The sequence below is a fragment of the Arachis ipaensis genome, chromosome B09 (assembly GCF_000816755.2).
Source record: "Arachis ipaensis cultivar K30076 chromosome B09, Araip1.1, whole genome shotgun sequence".
NCBI lineage: Eukaryota > Viridiplantae > Streptophyta > Magnoliopsida > Fabales > Fabaceae > Arachis > Arachis ipaensis.
Genome location: NC_029793.2, coordinates 68,040,177 through 68,046,176, shown reverse-complemented (window position 1 = coordinate 68,046,176; position 6,000 = coordinate 68,040,177). Strand labels below are relative to the sequence as shown.

At 41.2% G+C, this 6,000-nt stretch overlaps 1 pseudogene; it reads left to right on the top strand.

Moving 5' to 3' along the window:
* The window catches only part of LOC110266859, a 41,446-nt pseudogene continuing 36,019 nt past the window's right edge, over positions 574-6,000 (top strand).

Sequence of the window (6,000 nt, the reverse complement as noted above, 5' to 3'; positions counted from 1 at the left end):
CAATTCACCCAGAGGACATCTCAACACCCCCACAACAACACTTCTCCACATACTTATCAAAACCAAAACAGCACATCTGCTCCGAATCACTCATCAATTGATGACAAGCTCTCTATGATTGAAACCTTCATTGAAGGAATATGCAGAGACATTCAAGACAGTAAAGCATTCAGAGAGGAAGTGCAGTCAAACATGCAGAATCAAAATGCTGCCATCACAAAACTGGAGACACAAATCAGCTATCTTTTTAAGCAGCTTCCGAACCACAATTTTTGCTATGATGCCCATTCAAGAAAAAGAGAGGAGTGTCAAGCTATCACACTTAGGAGTGGGAAGGAACTGAAGGAACATCCCAAAAAACCACTAGAAGAAAGCTCAATTGAAAAGGAAGAGGAGCAAGATGGAATGCAACCCCCCACGCCAAGTTTGCAGAAAGAGAAAAAGATACCCCAACTCAACGTCTCAAGAGCTCCATACCCCCAGCTATTGAAAAAAAAGGAATATGACAACCAGTTCTTGAGATTTTTGGAAATCTTCAAGAAGCTACAAATCAACATACCATTTGTTGAAGCCATAGAACAAATGCCACTTTATGCCAAGTTTTTGAAGGAGCTAATGACTAAGAAGAGAAGCTGGAAGAACAATGAGACTGTGATACTAACTGACGAGTGCAGTGCTATCATTCAGCATAAACTACCTCAGAAACTAAAGGATCCTGGGAGTTTTCAGATCCCTTGCATTATAGGAGAAATCACAGTAGAAAAGGCTCTTTGTGACCTAGGGGCCAGCATCAATTTGATGTCAGTAGCTATGATGAGAAAGATGAAAATTGAGGAGGCTAAACCAACAAAAATGGCTCTACAACTGGCAGACCGATCGTTCAAATTCCCTCACGGGATAGTGGAGGATTTGCTAGTAAAAGTAGGAGATTTCATATTCCCAACAGATTTTGTGGTGCTGGACATGCAGGAAGACGCCAAAACCTCCATCATTTTGGGAAGCAATTTTTTTGGCCACTGCTGGAGTTGTCATTGATGTTCAAAAGGGTGACCTCACCCTTAGATTACACAATGAAAAGATGACATTCAATGTGTTCAAGGCCATGAGTTATCCACCGGAACAATTAGGGGAATGCATGAGGTTAGATGCACTTAAGGATTAAGTGCAGGAGAATATTGAAGAAGATAAACCTGAAGAGAACGAGAGATTGGTGGAGGAAGAATCTGAATCAAGTGAAGAGGTAGCTACAACAGAAACACATATACCAGATGCACCAAAGGAAGGGAGCGAAAAATCAAAAGCACCCAAACTTGAACTAAAAGCATTGCCACCCACTCTCAAATATGCATATGTAGGAGAAAATGAAAACTACCCAGTGATCATAAATTCATCCCTCAGTCAAGATCAAGAGGACGAGCTACTCAAGGTGCTGCGGGAGCATAAGGATGCCATTGGATGGACACTTGCTGACTTGAAGGGAATCAGTTCAGCCATATGCATGCATAAAATACTGTTGAAAGATGATGCCAAGCCATCCATTCAATCCCAAAGAAGGCTGAACCCAATCATGAAGGAAGTGGTACAGAAGGAGGTTATGAAGCTTTGTCAAGGAGGAGTCATATACCCAATTTCGGATAGCCCTTGGGTTAGCCCCATACATGTTGTGCCAAAGAAGGGAGGGATCACTGTAGTTACCAATGAGAAGAATGAGCTCATACCTACAAGGATCGTCACAGGATGGCGAATGTGCATAGACTACAGGAAACTCAATGAGGCTACACAAAAGGACCATTTTCCCCTTCCATTCATAGATCAGATGTTGGAAAGACTTGCAGGCACGCATATTATTGTTTTCTCGACGGTTATTCAGGATATAACCAAATAGTGGTTGATCCAAGAGACCAAGAGAAAACCTCATTTACCTATCCGTATGGAGTGTTTGCCTATAGGCGCATGCCATTTGGATTATGTAATGCCCCTGCAACTTTCCAACGCTGCATGCTTTCTATCTTTTCAGATATGATAGAAAAATTTATTGAAGTTTTTATGGATGATTTCTCGGTATTCGAAGATTCTTTTCCTAGTTGCCTACATCACCTCGCCTTGGTATTGAAAAGATGCCAAGAGACCAATTTGGTCTTGAACTGGGAAAAATGCCACTTCATGGTGACAGGAGGAATAGTCCTTGGTCACAAGGTCTCTCACCAAGGCATTGAGGTTGATAGAGCTAAAGTAGAACTTATTGAAAAACTACCCCCACCCAGTGATGTCAAGGCAATTAGAAGTTTTTTAGGGCATGCTGGTTTTTACAGAAGGTTCATTAAAGATTTTTCAAAGATAGCCAAGCCCTTAAGCAATCTCCTTGTATCTGATACACCATTCATCTTTGATGAAACATGCATGCTAGCATTTGCACATTTGAAAATGAGGTTATCCTCTGCTCCTATCATCTCCCCACCTGATTGGAATCTACCATTTGAATTGATGTGCGATGCATCTGATTTTGCGGTTGGGGCAGTGTTAGGACAAAGCAAAGATAATCTAGTTCGTGTGATATACTATGCTAGCAAAGTCCTTAATGAAACTCAAAAGAATTATACCACTACTGAAAAGGAGTTGCTAGCAATAGTTTTTGTATTTGACAAATTTAGATCATACCTCATTGGTGCTAAAGTGATTGTTTTTACAGATCACACAGCACTTAAATATTTGTTTGCCAAGCATGAATCAAAGCCAAGACTAATAAGGTGGATCTTACTGTTGCAGGAATTCGATATTGAAATCAGAGACAAGAAAGGAGTGGAGAATAAGGTGGCAGATCACTTATATAGAATCCCTCATGATCAAGGTGGAGAAAATGATACAAGTGTTAACGAGCTCTTCCCTGATGAGCAGTTGATGACAGTTCATAAAGCACCATGGTTCGCAGATATTGCAAATTTCAAGGCAACTGGAGCATTACCACCAGGGATCAATAAACATCAAAAGAGGAAGCTCATGAATGATGCAAAATACTTTGTCTGGGACGAGCCATATCTCTTCAAGAAATGTTCAGATGGAATTCTTAGAAGATGTGTCTCAGAAGAGGAAGGGAGAGAAGTCCTGTGGAACTGCCACGGTTCATGCTATGGCGGGCACTTTGGAGGGGACAGAACTGCAGCAAAGGTGTTACAAAGCGGATTCTTTTGGCCCACTCTTTTCAAGGATGCCAAAGAGCTAGTAAAAAGTTGCAATGAATGCCAAAGAATCTGAAAACCTGCCCAAAAGAAACACCATGCCACAAAATTTCATCTTGGAACTTGAACTGTTTGATGTGTGGGGAATTGATTTCATGGGACCATTCCCAACCTCATATGCAAATAATTACATCCTGGTAGCAAACGATTATGTTTCCAAGTGGGTAGAGGCTATTGCAACCCCAACTAATGATAACAAGGTAGTCATGAACTTCCTCAGGAAGAATATCTTTAGTCGGTTTGGAGTCCCAAGAGCCCTCATCAGTGATGGAGGGAGCCACTTTTGTAACAAGCCACTAGAAGCTCTCCTCTTACAATATGGGGTAAAACACAAAGTAGCCACACCTTACCATCCTCAAACAAGTGGGCAAACTGAGATATCCAACAGAGAGCTGAAGAGGATCCTGGAAAAGACTGTGGGCGCATCTAGAAAGGATTGGTCGAAGAAGTTGGATGATGCTCTGTGGGCATACAGAACAGCATTCAAAACCCCACTTGGAATGTCTCCATATCAATTAGTCTATGGGAAAGCTTGTCATTTACCACTGGAGCTGGAACATAAAGCTCTTTGGGCTATCAAGATACTAAATTTTGACAGCATTGCTGCTGGTGCAAAAAGAACCTTGCAGCTGCAAGAGATGGAGGAATTCAGGTCACAAGCCTATGAAAACAATAAGATGTATAAAGAGAAGGCAAAAAGAAAACATGACATGCACCTGGCACCCAGGAGTTTCAAAAAAGGGCAGCAAGTACTCCTTTACAATTCTAAATTAAGGCTGTTCCCAGGGAAACTCAAGTCAAGGTGGTCCAGACCTTTCTTGGTTACAAAAGTATCACCATATGGCCATATCGAAATCACGGATGAAGGTTCCAAGAGGACTTTTACAGTGAATGGACAAAGACTCAAGCATTATCTGGGCAACATGGGGGAAGACCCCAGAGTAAAGCACCATCTCAAATAATTAAGAACTCGTCGAGCTAGCGACGATAAAAGAGCGCTCTGTTGGGAGACAACCCAACCTTAGGTAGTTTCAATTTCATCCTTATTTCAATAAAGTCACAAGTGGTTTCCCCTGTATTGAAAGGAGCTAAGTTTGGTGTTCCACACCAGAACAATCCAAGAGTGATGGTGTAATTCTAAGTTTGGTGTTCCACTAAAGAACATTGGTTAGAATTACACCCCACTCCCAAAAGAACATTGCTAGCTCCATCCAACCAAAAGAAACCACTTAGGCATAGTTAGACTATAGGTGATCATTGCTTTGTTGATAACAAGATATGAGGGTCTCTGCATATATGCAATATTGTGCACTGGGCAAAGAACTAAGTTTGGTGTTCACACACCAAACTGAGTTCAAGAGGCACAAGCATGCATATAAGCTAACTATGTCTCAAGTGCTTTGGGAACAAGCAACTTCCAGTGACCTTGTAGGAATCTTATAAGGAAATGGTGCACCTTCACCCAAAGAAGCGAGGCAATAAAAACTAGGAAGATGACAAAGAGAGATGGGGACCAGAGATCATCACCCGAAGGTTGTATTGTTACCTGATTCCATTGTACTTAGAATTGTTGAAAGTTGGAGGTCCAAATTGCACCTTTGATTTGTAGTTACTTGCAGTTGAACTCTTTTTAAAATTCTGTCTTTTAAGTTTTCCTTCTGAATAGGTCCATGAATTCTGGTTTAAATGTCACTGCATCATTCCCTTATTTACTTGCAAGCTTGTCCCTTTTTATCAATTGAAGAAGAGAAGGATTATAGTTGTAAAAGACCAGAGTGTAGTTGAAATTGTGGAAGTGCATTCATGAATCTTTGGGGTAGTCATAAGTTAGCTAAGTTGGTTCAACCACAAGGCTAGGAGGACAACTATCTATCCTGAATACTTTGCTTTGGATACACTCATGAGACTAAGTTAATAACAAGATCCTAAGAAGAGAAAAAGGAAAGAACAATGCAAGTGAAAAACAAAAGAAAAAGAGTAAGCAATAAGGCTAGGCATCAATGGTTTTAAGCTTGAGGCAAGTGTCTGTGGTGCTCCTGTGTGAGGGATCTACTTGGATGAATAAGCTCTTAGGGGTGCCTTATCACTTGGTAACTTGGGTTAACTAACTCGGGATTATCAGCTGAAAGTCCACTATCAAGAGTAACCTTCACTACAGAACACTTAGTAACCCAAAGAGGTGCTGGACACCAAGGTCTCAAGAAAAGAAAATAAATAAACTAAATGCCTGTAGTGTGTATGTATGGGGGATAGGCTTGAGGGAGTAAGTCCTTAGGGGTGTCTCAACACCTAGCACCTTCAACCAACTGGTTCGGGAGTGTTGGCTAAAAGCTTATCTTAAAGAGTTGCCCCCTTACAGAGCACCGAGCCTAAATAACACAAACAACCCTTGTAATAACAATAAAAGGATCAATGAATAAAAGTCTCATGGGATATGAACAAAGTGGGTGTTTTAGGACAGAATAAAGGTCTGAAAGCCAGTAATGGAATGAACCTAAGTTGCTATGCATGAAACCACCATAAAATCAGTAATATGACTTCCATAAGAATGGNTGGCTAAAAGATGGCCACGTTAGAAGCCACGTTAACCTAGTTAACGTGGACTCTAACGTGAGACCTAGGGGCACATTGGAACGTTAGTGACAATGTTGAATGTCACTAACGTTCTCGAAGGATGGCAAAGGCCACGTTAGAAGCCACGTTAACCTAGTTAACGTGAGCTTTAACATGAAGCAAGAAGGGGCACACTGGAACGTTAGTGACA